The following is a 16,186-nucleotide window of genomic DNA, read 5'->3' as shown; positions in this document are numbered from 1 at the left end:
ATATTGTGTGCAATTCTGGTCGCCACACTACCAGAAGGATGTGGAAGCTATGGAGAGGGTACAGAAGAGGTTTACCAGGATGTTGCCTGGTCTGGAGGGCCAGAGGAGAGGTTGGATAAACTCGGATTGTTTTCACTGGAACGACGGAGGTGGAGGGGCGACATGATGGAGGTTTACAAAGTTATGAGCGGCATGGACAGAGTGGATAGTCATAAGCTTTTTCCCAGGGTGGAAGATTCAGTTACTAGGGGACATAGGTTTAAGGTGTGAGGGGCAAAGTTTAGAGGGGATGTGCGAGGCAAGTTCTTTACACAGAGGGTGGTGAGTGCCTGGAACTTGCTGCCGGGGGAGGTGGTGGAAGCAGGTACGATAGCGATGTTTAAGAGGCATCTTGACAAATACATGAATAGGATGGGAATAGAGGGATACGGTTCCCGGAAGTGCAGAAGGTTTTCGTTTTGGCAGGCATCAAGATCAGCGCAGGCTTGGAGAGCTGAATGGCCTGTTTCTGTGCTGTACTGTTCTTTGTTCTTTGAAGGTAACGGAGGTCAAACTTTCAATACAGGATCTACCGCCGAGGCCAGGCAGATGGACACAGACATCTGTGCTCTGCTATGACCGAGGCAGGAGCAATGCACTGTCAATTCAGTCCCATCACTCCACAGGCACAGCATATTCTTAAACATTTTCGCACCCAACTGGAAAACAGCCAAATTAAACACTTTAGTAATGCCCAGAAGCAAACAGACCAAACCAGGTATCTTTAGACAACAACAAATTAACTATTTATTAAAACTAAATCTTAAACGCTGTCAAGATAAACCTATGTCTCAAGACCTTAACTTTTTATTTTATCCTAACTCCCCCATTCACACACATGCACTCAAAAACTGATGGTTAACCATTTTGTTTCTCAATGATGTTTTAAAAATTAGCTGTTTCTTAAGAATAAATAACTGGTTTATTAGTCTTTGTGGGTTACGTTCCTGATGGGTGAGGTATCCGAGCGTAAAAATAATCAAATGCCACTCAGTCTCCATGCGGATTTGATGAAACAGTCCTTCAATAGATAGGCATTCAAAGCACCTTGGCTGGCGCAGGCATCAAACAGTTCTTTAAACAAGGAATATAGCAATAGATCCACTCATATTTTAAAACCAACAGTCTCTCAGTCAAAACTTTACTGTGAATTCCAGAAAACAATCAGTCAAGAGAGATTCAATCTTGAAGCAAGGACTTATTGCGTTGGAAGTAAAGAAAATGAATTTTGCTACCTCCAGCAATACAAATGGTCTCTTCAAAAGGTTTTTTTCCTCCTGAGGCAGTTACCATGGCCTGTAGCTCATTGTAGAATTTCTGCTGAGAGAAATAGACCGCTCTTTCCTTTCGTAAGAAGGCTTCACTGGTGTCTCGCAAAACTGGTTTTAGCTGGTTTTTACATACAGTTAAATTGAAACATTATACCATGTGACCTCCTCATTCTCCTGCTGTTGCTAAGGTAACAAATGCAGCTGAGGCACTGTTCTCAGAAATCTAAACTTCTCTCTCTGTCTTAAGGGTGCACTGTTTTAAAAAGTCTTAAAGGCACACTGTTTGAAACAGAGGAGAAAAAAAATACAGTTCCGTGACAGCCCTCAATGCCAAAGGCCTTGCACCACTAGTTGCCATGTCCTGCCAGCAACCGTAAAAGAGATTGTTGCCTTGAACTTTTCGCTACAGGCTCCTTCCAAGGATCAGCTGCGGACCTTAGTGGCATCTCAAAAATGACTGCATACCACTACATCTTGCTGGTCACTGATACCCTCTTTGCCAGACCTGGACAGTACATTCATTTAATAAAATGGACAGCCTCGCAGGGACATAAGGCACTGTTTTTCACCTTTCTTGCTAGATTTCCCCAGGTGCAGGGCATCACCCATGTGGCCATCAAGGCACCCAGTGACCAGTCAGTGAGACCCATCAACAGGAAGGCTTCCACTCCCTCAACATCCAACTGGTCTGCAACCACAACAGGAGCTTACTCCATGTGTGTGCTCAGTTTCCTGACAGTTGCCATGACTCCTTCATCTTTCACCAGTCCAGGCTGGCTCAGATCTTCATTCCAACCATCAAAGTGCGAGGTTGGATCTTAGGGGACAGGGATATCCCTTGAAGAGATGGCTACTCGCCCCTCTGCGGGAGCCACAGACAGAGGCACAGAGGCGATACAACCAATGCCACCTTCTCAGTAGGGCAACCATTGAGCAGACCATCTGGCTTCTGAAGATGTGATTTCATGGCCTGGACCAGTCAAGTGGTGCCCTCCAATAAATCTCCTGCAAGGGTCTCGGTCATTGTGGTGGTCTCCAGTGCTTTCCGTAACATTGTTCTCCAGAGAGGTGTGGACCTTCAGGGCAGTGAGGCCCTGGAAGGAGACAGCTCATCGGACATGAGCAGGAGCAGTTGGTGAGAGAGGGAAAGGAAGAGGAGGGGGAAGGTTATGACGCTGAACAGAGAGGTGCTCCTGCTGCACGATGAGGTGGTCTCCTGCACCTCCGTGAAAAGGATCTCCCTCCACCCCCTCACAGCCTCCAGCATTAGATCCAAATCGGTACCGATGAAGCAAGGGGCTGCCCTGCCCCGGGTACCAGGCCTCCAGGTCCCCTGTGACATCTCCCTTCCCTCTGGTGAAGTGGAGGGCTTTGGCACAAACCGCAAATCTCTCCCTTAAGACATCCAGCAGACTCAGTGATGGCTGCCACAGAAGTGTAAAGGAGTCCCACACTTCATCTGACCCATCTCCGTTCCTGCTCCCACTGGCTCTAAGAGGACAGGAAATCTGTCTCCATACCAATTAAGGGCTTCCCCCCCCCCCCGCCCCCCAACCCCGCTCCAACCCCACCCCAGCAAAAATCTGAACTTTAATCAGTTTTCCACAGGAAGTGTTTTCAGACCTGGCTCCTGTTTCCCACCTCTGTGGTAAAAATTCAGCCCAGAGAAACGGCAATAATCTGAGAGCTCCAGATATTCCACTGGTAGGACTAGGAATACTATATTTTAGAGGCACCAGAAAGATGAACATGACAGAGCGAGATGGTCTAAATTGTCCACAGTTTTGGCCGAGAAATCAGATCGGAGCCCAGAGTCAGGTGGCTTAAGTATCATCATGGGTGATAATGCAAGGACAATAAAAGCATATCTGTGAGCTGAGGATGATGCTCACGAGTGCATGGAATTGAATTACAAGAAGTCCTCGAGAAATGGTGAAATATTTACTGGAATCCATGGACAATGGAAACATATGATATGAAATGATTGCTGCAGCCCAAAATTAGGGGGAGGCGGTGGCGTTGTGATTATATCACTGGACTGGTAACACAGAGACCCAGGCTTATGCTCTGGGGACATGGGTTTGAATCCCATCATGTCAGATAGTGGAATTTGAATCCAATTAATAAATCTGGAAATAAAAGCTAGTCGAGTGGTGACCATGAAACCTTGTCGATAATTGTAAAAACCTATCTGGTTCACTGGAAGGAAATCTGCCATCCTTACCTGGTCTGGCCTACATGTGACCTCCAGACCCACAGCAATGTGGTTGACTCGGAAATGCCCTCTGAAATGGCCTAGGAAGTCAAACTGCTACAAAGTCTCAGAAAAGGAATGAAACCGGACGGACCACCTGGCAACGACCTAGGCACCGGAATCTACAACAGCAAACCCAGCCCTGTCGATCCTGCAATGTCCTCCTTACTAACACCAGCATAGCTGTGCCAAAATTGGGAGAGCTGTCCCACAGACTAGTCAAACAACAGCCTGAGATAGTCATACTCACGGAATCATAACTTGCAGACAAATGTCCCAGACACCACCATCACCATCCCTGGGTATGGCCTGTCCCACCAGAGGTGGTGGCACAGTAGAATACAGTCAGGTGGGAGTTGCCCTGGGAGTCCTCAAGATTGACTCTGGACCCCATGACGCCTCATGACATCAGGTCAAACATGGGCAAGGAAACCTCCTGCTGGTTACCACCTACTGCCCACCCCCACCCCCTCGGATGATGAATCAGTGCTTCTCCATGTTGAATACCAATTGGAAGAAGCACTGAGGGTGGCAAGGGCACAAAATGTACTCTGGGTGGGGGACTTCAATGTCCATCGCCAAGAGTGGCTCGATAGCACCACTACTGACTGAGCTGGCCAAGCCCTAAAGGACATAGCTGCTAGACTGGTTCTGCGGCAGGTGGTGAGGGAACCAACAAGAGGGAAAAACCTACTTGACCTCGTCCTCACCATTTTTCCCCATTTATTCATAAAAATATGTTAAAAATACATCACAAAACAGTTCCAAGTTGACATTCCAGAAAGTACAAAAGAAATCAGTTTTCATCAATACAGAAGCTGAGTTGCCTCACAACCCTTCCATTCCATTTTACATGCAATGTGCATTTGCATTACACAGCAAAACCATATTTTGGAGCATACAACCAGAGGGGTTTTATACACGTTCCAGCCCCTCAGTTCACTATGGCGGGAGGACCTTATACAGTGGTCTTTCCCCATTGAGCCTTTGCGGCGGCTGATCCAAGCTTTAGTGCGTCCCTGAACAGGTAGTCCTGGACCTTGGAATGTGCCAGTCTGCAACACTCGGTCGTGGACAACTCTTTGCACTGGAAGACCAGCAAGGTTTGAGCAGACTAAAGGGTGTCTTTCACTGAGTTGATGGTCCTCCAGCAGCAGTTGATGTTTATCTCGGTATACATCCCTGCGAACAAACCGTAGAGCACAGACTCCTGTGTTACAGAGCTGCTTGGGATGAACCTCAACAAAAACCACTGCATCTCTTTCCACACTTGTTTTGCAAAAGTACATTCCAGAAGGAGGTGGACAATAGTGTCTTCCCCACCACAGCCACCTCGAGGGCAGTGTGCGGAGGTGGTGAGATTCCGGGCGTGCAGGAAGGATCTGACTGGGAGGACCCTTCTCACCACCAGCCAAGCTATGTCTTGGTGCTTGTTTGAAAGTTCTGGTGATGAGGCACTCTGCCAAATGACTTTGGGAGTCTGCTCAGGGAACCATCCGACAGGATCCACCATCTCCTTTTCCCGTAGGGCCTTGAGGACATTCCGTGCAGACCACTGCCTGATGGATTGGTGGTCAAAGATGTTTTTCTGCACAAACTTTTCCACGAAGGAGAGGTGGTACGGCACAGTCCAACTGGATGGAGTGTTCCACGGCAATGTGACCAGATCCATCCTTCGCAACATCAGGGACAGATAGAACCTCAGCACATAGTGACACTTGGTGTTTGCGTACTGGGGTTCTGCTCGATGCAGCCGCACACAAAGGTGGTCATCAGGATGAGGGCAACGTTGAGTATGTATTTTCCCCCTTTATCCAGAGGTTTGAACATCATGTCCCTCCAGACACTGTCCATTTTGAATCTCCAAATAAAGTGGAAGATGGCTCTGGTAACCACCACGGTGCAGGAGCGGGGTATGGGCTAGACCTGCGCCACATGCAGCAACAACGTGATCGCCTCGCACCTGATGACCAGGTTCTTACCCGCAATGGAGAGAGAACGCTGCTCCCACATGCTCAGTTTATGGTGTACCATGACTACTTGCTCCTTCCAGGTTTTGGCACATGCGCCAGCCCTTCCAAACCATATCCCCAGCACCTTCAGGTAGTCTGACCTGATGATGAAGGGGACAAAGGATCAGTCAGCCCAGTTCCCAAAGAACATGGCCTCACTCTTGCCGCGATTTATTTTGGCTCCCGAGGCCAGTTCGAATTGGTCGCAGATACCCACCAGCCTGTGACCAGATGGCGGATCCGAGCAGAAGATGGCGACATCGTCCATGTACAGGGAGGCTTCGACCTGAGTGCCTCCGCTGCCTGGGATTGTTACCCCTCTTATGCCGCATCCTTCCTAATGGACTCAGCAAAAGGTTCGATACAGCAAACAAACAAGACAGGGGAGAGAGGACAGCCCTGTCTGACTCCAGATTGGATCAGGAAACCTTCTGATTCACACCCATTGATTGAGACTACACTACTGATGTTTGTGTAGAGCAGTTTGATCCAATTGTGGATTCCCTCCCCAAACCCCATTTTGGAGAGCACGTCCATCATGTAGGTGTGCGATATCCTATCAAAAGCCTCCTCCTGCTCCAAGCTGATGAGGCAGGTGTCCACCCCCCTGTCCCGTACATAGGTGATCGTATCCCTGAATAGCACAAGGCTATCCGTGATCTTCCTGCTGGGTACAGTACAGGTCTGGTCGGGATGAATCATCAACTCCAGAGCAGACTTGACGCGACTGGCGATGACTTTGGACAGAATCTTGTAGTCTACATTAAGCAGTGAGATGGGCCGCTAATTTCTGATTTTTGCCCTCTCCCCCTTCCGCTTGTAGATGAAAGTGATGATGCCTTTCCTCATGGATTCTGACATGCTGCTGGCCAGAAGCACACTCTCGTACACTTCCAGCAGGTCTGGGCCGATCCAGGCCCAGTGTCGAATACAACTCAACCAGTAAGCCATTGCTTCTGGGAGTTTTACTCATCTCAAAGGACTGACGGCCTTTGTCAGCTCGTCCAGAGTTAGCGGTTTGTCCAGACTCTCCTGCGTGCTGTCACCTAAGATCTCCGTGATAGATGACAGGAAGTAGTGGGAGGCTGTGCTGTCTGTGGGCTCCACGTTGTACAGCTCAACATAAAAGGATTTGCTGATCCTTACTATGTCAGACTGCAATGACGGCACCAAGCCATCCTCTTCCTTCAGGCTGCTGATCACAGAGCTCTCTCTGTGTGTACCTTTTGGAAGAAGAAACATGAGCACATCTCATCCTGCTCAATGGAGCGGACTCTGGACAGTAAAATGATCTTGGAGGCCTCCGTGGCAAAGACCGAGGCCTGCTGGCTCTTCACCTCTTGGGAGATCCTCCTTGACCTCGAACCCCATCGACTGCAGCCAGCGCAGATTCTGCTTTCTTTTCTGGAGTCAGGACATTTCCCTCTGTCTCTCTCTCGCCCTCTGAACACCTTTTAAGGATAAAGAACCTCTTGATGTTCACCTTGATCGCTTCCCACCAGTGCACCGGAGACTCAAAGAGGGGTTTCACAGATCTCCAACCTTTGTAATCCCTTTTGAGTACCTCAATGTTCTCTGGGATCAGCAGTGTTACATTCAGCTTCCATGTCCCCCTGCCAACCCGCTGGTCATCCTGTAGGTGACAGTCGGCCAGTAGGAGGCAGTGGTCAGAGAAGAACACCGGTGGATCTGACCGTGAAAGTACGGGACACAAAAAGGAAGTCAATCCTGGAATGGCCAGACCCATCCGGTCTTGACCAGGTATATCTACATTGCACTCCATCTGCAGGGTTGCTGAAGACATTGTGCAGCTTGGCATCTTTTACTGTTTCCATTAGGAATCTGGACGTGGCGTCCAGTTTGCTGTCGTCACTGCCGGATCGTCCAGCTGCATCGATGATGCAGTTGAAATCACTGCCTAGAATGTGAAGCCCATGGACAGCACGGCCTCCCGGTCCTTCCTGTCATCTATCATGGAGACAGCAGTGGGAGCTGCTGGAGGACGGTCAGCCGCTCGCTGTATTGGACCGGGGCGTACATGTTGATTAACCGGAATGGAGCATTGTTGTACATTACGTCTGCTACGAGGAGGCGACTGCCCACCACCTCCTTAACTTCGGAGCAGCAGAATACCCAGGCCAGAGGAACAGGTATCATTTCCGCCAACCAGATCGATGGCCCGTGGAACCACGATCGCGACCATTGCCTGTAAGTGCTGAGGTGCGGTATCCCACACTCCTGCAGAAACAGTATGTTGTCTTTGAACTTGGCAAGGTAACCCAAGGTTGAAACACATCGCATAGTGGATTTAACACTACGCACGTTAATAGAAGGAATATTTATACCCATTTAAAAATGGATGTTGCTTACAACACCAGTTGTCCTTATTAGTCCCAGTCCTTGGGTATTTTCCTGCATACCCATAGTGTGCTCAAGCTGTTGCACATGCGTTGGGCTCAGAAAACCCTTCTGATCACTCACAGGGTTTTTTTCCCGCTGGGTGACATGGAGGGGGGGCGGGGGGAGGTGGCGGTGTCTCGTAGGCAGCAATGTTTGGATTGTCCTCTGCTGGTGTTGTCTTTCCCCTCTGTTACTCCTCAATGACGTTTCTGTTCCTGGCTTTCCGGAGCTGGAGTGTGCTGGACGCTTTGCTGCTCTCGGTCTCCCGGAGCTGGAGTGTGCTGGACGCTTTGCTGCTCTCGGTCTCCCGGAGCTGGGGTGCGCTGGGCATCCCACTGCGTTCAGCGCTTTTGGAGTTGGGGCCCGCTAAGCCCTTCGCTGCTTCCAGTGTCGCAGAGCTGGGGGAGCTTTCTCTTCCAGCTCCTTTGCATTCTGCCGCTTCTTTTGCATGTGCCTTCTTTCCGGCCCTTCTTCGTCCGATGAGGAGCAGCTGCCGTAGTCTGTCTCAGACGGTAGCCTCCTCTTGCTACTGGTTTGGGTGGTGACCTGTTCCTTTTTTGGGGCTTCTTCTTTGTGGTTTTCCTTTTGACCACTTTCCACTCATCCGATTGTCCCACTGCTGCCTCCTTCTTCATAGATTCTATGTGTTGAGGAGGAGTTTCCAGGCACGGGGTAGGTGTTGGGTCACTGGTGGCAGCTACCTCCCCTTTCTTCTCCTTCTCAGACAGATTTTCCTTGCTGCGGGGAGGGTTGCTGGTCTTTTTAGCATGAGGCGCGTTCACCGTTCCTTCCCCCAGCCTTTCCTTGGACCTTGCTACCTGTGCGTAATTGAGGTGGCATTTGGGGCAGGTCTTGGAGAGGTGGCCTGCCCCACCACACAGTTTGCAGCACTTACTCTGCTTACAGTCCTTTGTGTGATGGCCTTCCTGCTTGCAGTTCTTGCAGACGACTGTGCTGCAATTGGCTGCCATGTGACCAGATTTGCCACAGGCCCGACAAAGTCTGGGCACCCCGCGTAGACCAAGAAGCCTCGACTTCCCCCGATGGCGAAGCTGGAAGAAGGATGGATGATGGCTCCATTGGTGTCGACCTTCAAGGTCATCTTGACCTGCTGCTTGCTGGTCCAAATCCCAAAAGGGTCCTTGACCTCGGTGCTGCTGCTGGCCACCTTGTCGTACCTGACGAGGAAGGTGAGCACATAAACGACAGGGACATGGGGGTTGTAGAGGTGGGTTGTCACCACCTGGTTGCATTGTGACGGCAGGGTGAAGAGCGGCTCCACAGCGAGGAAGGACAACAGTGCCTGATTTCCTCTTTCCTTGAACACCTTCAGGAACTTGATGCATCCCGCCACATTCTTGAAAGTTACATTGAAATATCCACTGCTGGGAAGTCCTGCAGGCAGAAGACGTCCGCAGCTTGGAATCCACAGCATTCGATCAGGATTTTCTTAATAAAGAAGGCGCCGTCAATAGGTGAACTTCCTTCACTATCTTTCATCGCCACCCTAACGGTGTTACGCACCCCCTGGCCTGGAGCTCTGGTGTTGGTTGCAGCCATTTTTTGCTTGAAGCTTTCCTGGGACAGGCACTAAAAAAACCCCAATCAACAGGAAAACAACAACCACGGTAGATCTCCAATCCCAAAGGGTGAAATGCTGTAAAACGGCGCTGAAACCACACCCCAAAAAACCCAGAAAAAAACACAAAAACAGCACCTGCAGGATCAAAGACCACTAATCATGGTCTGTCCCCTGCCAGGCACCAACAAGAGGGAAAAACATACTTGACCTCATCCTTACCAATCTACCTGTCACAGATGCATCTGTCCATGACAGTATTGGTAGGAGTGACCACCGCACAGTCCTTGTGGAGACAAAGTGCCGTCTTCACGTTGAGGGTACCCACCATTGTGTTGTGTGGCACCACCACCGTATGAAATGGGATAGATTTTGAACAGATCTAGAAACTCAAAACTGGGCATCCATGAGGCGCTGTGCGCCATCAACAGCAGCAGAATTATATTCAACCACAATCTGTAATCTCATGGCCCGGCATATCCCCCACGCTACCATTAACATCAAGCCGGGGGACCAAACCTGGTTCAATGAAGAGTGTAGGAGGGCATGCCAGGAGCAGCAGCCATACCTCAATGAGGTGTCAGCCTGGTGAAGCTACAACACAGGACTACTTGCATGCCAAACAGCGGAAACAGCATGCAATAGATAGGGCTAAGCGATCCCACAACCAACGGATCAGATCTTAGCTCTGCAGTCCTGCCACATCCTGTCGTGAATGCTGGTGGACAATTAAACAACTGACAGGAGGAGGAAGCTGCACAAATATCCCCATCCTCAACGATAGGGGTGGCCCAGCACATCAGTACAAAAGACAAGGCTGAAGCATTTGCATCCATCTTCAGCCAGAAGTACTGAGTGAATGATCCATCTCGGCCTTCTCCTGAGGTCCTCAGCATCACAGATGCCGGTCTTCAGTCAATTTGATTCACTCCATGTGTTACCAAGAAAAGGCTGAAGGCACTGGATACTGCAAAGGCTATGGGTCCTGACAATATTCTGGCAATAATACTGAAGACTTGTGTTCCAGAATTAGCCGCGCCCCTAGCCGAGCTGTTCCAGTACATCTACATCATTGGCATCTACCCATCAATGTGGAAAATTGCCCAGGTATGTCCTGTGCACAAAAAGCAGGACAAATTCAACCCGGCCAACTACCGCCCTATCAGCCAACTCCCAATGATCAGCAAAGTGATAGAACATGTCGCCAACAGTGCTATCAAGCGGCACTTGCTCAGCAATAACCTGCTCACTGATTCTCAGTTTGGGTTCCGCCAGGGCCACTCGACTCCTGACCTCATTACAGCCTTGGTTCAAACATGGACAAAAGAGCTGAACTCAAGAGGTGAGGTGAGAGTGACTGCCCTTGACATCAAGGCAGCATTTGACCAAGTATGGCATCAAGGAGCCCTAGCAAAACTGGAGTCAATGGGAATCAGGGCGTAAACTCTCCGCTGGTTGCAGTCATACCTAGCACCAAGGAAGATGGTTGTGATCATTGTAGGTTGATCATCTCAGTCCCAGGACATCACTGCAGGAGTTCCTCAGGGCAGTGTTTTAGACTCGACCATCTTCGGCTGCTTCATCAAAGACCTTCCGTCCATCATAAGGTGAGAAGTGGGGATGTTCACTGATGATTGCACAATGTTCAGCACCATTCATGACAACTCACTCACTGAAGCAGCCCATGTCTATATGCAGCAAGACCTGGATAACATCCAAGCTTGGGCTGATAAGTGGCAAGTAGCATTCGTGCCAGGCAATGGCCATCTCAAACAAGAGAAAATCTGAGTTCTTATGAAAGGTTACAGACCTGAAGTGTTAACTCTACTTCTCTCTCCACAGATGCTGCCAGACATGCTGAGTACTTCCAGCACTTTCCGTTTATATTTTATATTATATGTGAGAATCTAACCATCTCCCCTTGACGTTCAATGGCATTACCATCGCTGAATCCCCCACTATCGACATTCTGGGGGTCACCATTGACCAGAAACTGAACTGGACCGGCCACATAAATGCTGTGGCTACAAGAGCAGGTGAGAGGCTGGGAATTCTGTGGCGAGTAACTCACCTCTTGTCTCCCCAAAGCCTGTCCACCATCTACAAGGCACAAGTCAGGAGTGTGATGGAATAGTGAAACAAAAACAAGAAATGCTGGATTCACTCAGCAGGTCTGGCAGCATCTGTGGAAAGAGAAGCAGAGTTAACGTTTCGGGTCAGTGACCCTTCTTCTTCCGAAGAAGGGTCACTGACCCGAAACGTTAACTCTGCTTCTCTTTCCACAGATGCTGCCAGACCTGCTGAGTGAATCCAGCATTTCTTGTTTTTGTTTCAGATTTCCAGCATCCGCAGTATTTTGCTTTTATTTTAGTGTGATGGAATAGTCTCCACTTGCCTGGATGGGTGCAGCTCCAACAACACTCAAGGAGCTCAACACCATCCAGGTCAAAGCAGCCCGCTTGATTAGCGCCCCATCCACCACCTTAAACATTCACTCCCTCCACTACCATGCATAGTGGCAGCAGTGTGTACCATTTATAAGATGCACTGCAGCAGCTCACCAAGGTTCCTTCGACAGCACCTTTAAAACCCGCGACCTCTACCACTTAGAAGGACAAGGGCAGTAGATGCATAAGAACACCGCCACCTGCAAGTTCCCCTCCAAACCACACACCATCCTGACTTGGAAATACATCGCTGTTCCTTCACTGTCGCTGGGTCAAAATCCTGAAACTCCCTTCCTAACAGTACTATTGGTGTACCTACACCCCAAGGATTGCAGCCGTTCAAGAAGCATGGGTGGCACAGTGGTTAGCACCGCAGCCTCACAGCTCCAGCAACCTGGGTTCAGTTCTGGTACTGCCTGTGCGGAGTTTGCAAGTTGTCCCTGTGACTGCGTGGGTTTCCGCTGGGTACTCCGGTTTCCTCCCACAGCCAAAGACTTGCAGGTTGGTAGGTAAATTGGCCATTGTAAATTGCCCCTAGTGTAGGTAGGTGGTAGGAGAATTGAGGGAAGGTGGGGATGTGGTAGGGAATATGGGATTAAATGTAGGATTAGTATAAATGGGTGGTTGTTGGTTGGCACAGACTCGGTGGGCCGAAGGGCCTGTTTCAGTGCTGTATCTCTCTATGACTCTATGCCATCTCACCACACCTTCTCGAGGACAATTAGGGATGGGCAATAAATACAGGCCTAGCCCGCGATGCCCACATCCCAGAAACAAATAATTTGGAGGGTCTGTGTATTCAGGGACAAAAAGAGTTTTTTGAAAAGTGTAAACAAGGACTTTCTGGCCTAAAATGCAAAACAAGATCAATGAAACCTGGCCCATGGTATCCAAACCCTGTGACCCTGATGTTCATAATATGACTAATGTTACGTCAAATCAGAGGAATCAAGACCTCAGTGAATGGGTGGGTATTGGTGCTATAGCCGATACTATGGCCTGGAACCAAATTGATATAGAGAGAGTTTGTGAACGCTATGAGTTCATGAGAAAACAACTAAATGGAATAGTGATGAAATTATCCAGGGAGCGTGGCGATTTGATTCACAAGGGACGTCAGACCATCCTGTCTCTGCAAAGAATGGCGGAAGGATTAGGACATGTAAAGAATAAAGTGAATGTTCTCATCCATCAATTCAATCAGCAGTCTAGAGGCCAAGACATATCCAAGGTTATTATGTGTGCTACTACGGAGCATTCATGGTATCTCAACTACAGGCTAAACTTAGTGATATTGAGAACAACCACATTCCAAACTTTGTCACTGATGGTCGCTTATCAACTTGGACAGGTAAAGGAAGGAACCATTGTGGTGTAAAGCCAGATGTTACGGATCTTGTATTACAAATGTAAACCCAATAAGGAGGACAATGGAGGCCCCGAACCTTTTGTCTTTTTTTGAACCATTCCCTTGTTATGAGAGATAAATAAATCTATGGAAGTTTCAAGGCAGAATACACAGGGATTATGGAAGGAAATATACATAGGGAATTTGTGAAGCATCCAAGATTTCTAACAAAAGAGCAAATGACATAGCGGGAACTTCTCGTACTTCATGTTGCAACTGCCACTTATGGGGTGTGGTTTTGTCAATGTGATGTTACCCTTGATAGTGAGCCACCTAACTGCACTGTACAGATGGCTAGTTGGCACGCAGAGGTGGCCAAGGCTGCCTTTGTAGCCAGAGGAAGGCATTGTATCATTGTGTAGAATACAAACAATTAGAAAGAAAAAAAATCAGAAACTTAAATAATTAGCTAATGAGGAAGAAGAAAATTCACCAATGCCCAGACAAAATGTTATCTTGAAGCTATTTTACCACAATTTAATTCAATATACTTTGTACAGATGTTCCAAGTTTTAAATAGATGCTGTCTGGTCAGAGAATTTACCAAGCCTGCTCTCCTTCCCTATCACTTATTCTAATTCCTAAAAACAAGAAAACAGACTTTATATAGCACCTTTCATAACCTCAGGATGTCCCAAAGCACTTTACAGACTTTGTAAGTGTAGTCACCGTTGTAATGTAGAAATAATTATTGAATACCACAGCAAGGGGTGATTTGAACTTTTGATGAACTCTCCTATTGCTTCACATAACACACGCACACACAATAGCAATTAAAATTAAAACACAACTCAAAATGTGACAGGAAAAATTGCAACTGTGACTGAAAAGAACACAGAAGTTTCTGCATATCTCACAAAGCAGCTTTCCCAGCAAGAGCAGATTTTTCTGTGACACTGAAGAGCTTGAAATGTAATGGGGAAAGCAATGCCAGTGAGTTCCAGCAATGGCTGGACCCTTTACTTTCAGATTATCAGTTACTTCAATAAGTTATAACACTGGTTCGTCTAAAAATAAGTACCTGCTGCTTCATTCATTAATTTGCTGACTTTTTAATGCAATCAATGAAAGACAAACATTTATATAGCGCCTTTATGGCCTCAGGCTTCCAAAAGCGCTTTGCAGCAAATAAAGTACTTTTTAAAGTGTGCTCACTGCTGTAATATAGGAAACGAGGCTGGATCAAAATCCTGGATCTCCCTTCCCAACAGCACTGTGGGTGTACCTACACCACATGGACTGCAGTGGTTCAAGAAGGCAGCTCACCACCACCTTCTCAATGGCAATGAGGGATGGACAACAAATGCTGGCTTTGTCAGCGACGCTCCCATCCCATGAAAGAATATAAGAAATTGGCACACAGCAAGATTGCAGAAACAGCAATGAAATAATGACCGTCTGATCTGTTTTAGTGATGTTGGTTGAAGGGTAAATATTGGCCAGGAGACCGGAGAGAATTTCCCTGTTCTTCAAAATAGTGCCAAGGGATTTTGAACGTCCACCTATGAAGGCTGTCGCAGCCTTGGTTTAGTGCTGCATCTGAAAGACAGCAGTTCCAACTAAAGGCCCTCTACCCAACCCGAACCCGGGTCGGGTTGCACTTCCGGGTCCGGCATTCAGGCTCGGGTCAGGTCAGGTTTTTTTTGCAGACCTGAGCAGGCCTTTACTTCCAACAGTGCAGCACTCCATTAGTACTGCACTGGAGTGTCAACCTTAATTTTGTGCTCAAGCCTCAGTAGTGGGACTTGAACCCATAACCTTCTAACTCAGAAGTTGTGAGAGTTCTACCCACTGACCCATGGATAACACTAGGGGTTCTTTCACCTCATCCAGTTTGGCAGCAATAATTAATTCAAAATATTTTAATTTCTTTATAAATTCTTAATTGAGAGAAGGGGTTTCCATGGTGATTGCTTAGTTAAAGAAACGTATAAGAAAGCTCCATTTTCAAAATTTTAGTATGTTACTGTACATTACTGAACCAGCAGACACTGTATTTGAGAGCAGACCAGGGCAGAAATATTGTTATAGCAGCTAGGAGCCAGTCTGTTGATTTTACATATTTCTGATTTATTTTAAAGTTGCAGTGTCTGAAGCATATGATTTACTTGAAAATAAACCACAAGGTCAGCAATGGACTTGAAACTACTACCTTTTTCTATCAAGCACATAGTCCTATTGTGTTCTGTTTTTAAAATTACATTTTGCAAAAATTTGAATCAAATCAAGTAGTTTCACAATGATGCCTCAGCTCATCTGCTGCTGACAATTTAATCCATGCTTTTGTTACCTATAGACTCATCTATTCCTATGCTGACAGGGCCCTCAACCACGTCTGAACCATTTTCCGCACTTCTGTCCTCACCCCTTCCCCTCCCTCCCAGAACCACGACAGGGTTCCCCTTGTCCTCACTTTCCACCCCACGAGCCTCCACATCCACCACCTCCAGCGAGATGCCACCACCAAACACATCTTTCCCTCCCCTCCCCTGTCAGCATTCCGAAGGGTTTGTTCCCTCCATGACACCCTGGTCCACTCCTCCATTATCCCCGATCTCTCATCCCCTTCCCATGCACTTCCCATGCAACTGCAGGAGGTATAATACCTGCCCTTTTATCTCCTCTCTCCTCACCATCCAATGTCCCAAACACTCCTTCCACGTGAAGCAGCGATTTACTTGTACTTCCTTCAATTTAGTATCCTGTATTCACTGTTCACAATGTAGTTGCCTCTACACTGGGGAGACCAAATGCTGATTAGGTGACCGTTTTGTGG

The sequence above is a fragment of the Heterodontus francisci genome, chromosome 37, assembly GCF_036365525.1.
Source record: "Heterodontus francisci isolate sHetFra1 chromosome 37, sHetFra1.hap1, whole genome shotgun sequence".
Taxonomy (NCBI): domain Eukaryota; kingdom Metazoa; phylum Chordata; class Chondrichthyes; order Heterodontiformes; family Heterodontidae; genus Heterodontus; species Heterodontus francisci.
The sequence above is the reverse complement of the archived record's forward strand: the minus strand, read 5'-3'. Positions refer to the sequence as shown.